This window comes from Nematolebias whitei, chromosome 16 (assembly GCF_014905685.2).
Source record: "Nematolebias whitei isolate Nwh7 chromosome 16, NemWhi1, whole genome shotgun sequence".
Classification (NCBI taxonomy): domain Eukaryota; kingdom Metazoa; phylum Chordata; class Actinopteri; order Cyprinodontiformes; family Rivulidae; genus Nematolebias; species Nematolebias whitei.
The window spans coordinates 2,522,210-2,523,453 of record NC_056513.1 but is presented as its reverse complement, the minus strand read 5'-3'; positions in this window follow the sequence as shown (position 1 = coordinate 2,523,453).

Below are 1,244 nucleotides of genomic sequence, written 5' to 3'. Positions count from 1 at the left end.
TATGGATGGATGGATGCATGGATGGATGGATGGATGAATGGATGGATGGCTGCAAGGATGGATGCATGGATGGATGCATGGATGGATGGATGGATGGATGAATGGATGGCTGCAAGGATGGATGGATGGATGGATGCATGGATGGATGGATGGTTGGATGGATGCATGGATGGATGGATGGATGGATGGATGAATGGATGGATGGATGGATACATGGATGGATGGATGGATGGATGGATGGATGGATGGATGCATGGATGGATGATGATGGATGGATGATGGATGCATGGATGGATGGATGGATAGGTTTGGAGTGTGCATACAGGTAATGTTCTGTCTAACAATGGCAGGAAGCCAGCTTGTTGATTTTTAGTCTAAATACCAGTAAACATATAGATTGTCTGTTTACAAAAGAATTGTAATGCATTAAAATAAATGTGACAAAGTTCAAATGATTTACATTTTACACATTTTATTTAAATTTTGCTGCCAGCAAAGTGTCCTTCTTCAGTGACTCTGTCCTTCTAGTCACCATATTCACAATCTGCATGGTATAAGTTACAATATTTAAATGTTGTGTTTTTTAACAGTTAGTAATAAACAGAGTTTGTTGGCATGTTTTATTATTTTGCCCTATCTTAATATAATAAACTGGGCTGACTTATTCTTCCATAGAAATAAAGGCACCTGTTGAACACTCAGACTAATTTTCTCCCATTTCTTTTAGATTGCTTGCTAAGAAAATATGTTTTGTGAATAAATAATGTAAAGTACAATATAAGCATGAAAGACTAGACTAAAAATCACAAGGGTAATAAACTGTTAATAAACTGTTAACAGTGGCTGAGAAGCTGGTGTTGTATTTAACATTGTCATCGACAAAACCTTACACCTTTGACCTTTGGACAGTTTTGATACTCCAGCTGCTGATCATCAAGAACCCACGAGGAAACATTCCAAAATGGAGAAAAGTTGATGCGGATTCTTCAAGAAGTCCAATTATTAATGGTCGTTAAACAAAATAAACAGCTAAGAAGCTTTTTTTTGTTGGTTGTTTGTTTTACTGTGAATGAAAATTTGGCACGATGCAACCTTGGACTCACAGACATGCTTCCCATCATCCAGTTCTTATTTTAGCCTGGTCTTAAATTAACCTGCACACAGGAAGGATAATCTGGCACAACGAACAAGACGAAAGCAGTGAAAGTAAATCCTTGTGTATTTTCTGTCGCTGTGAGCACGTG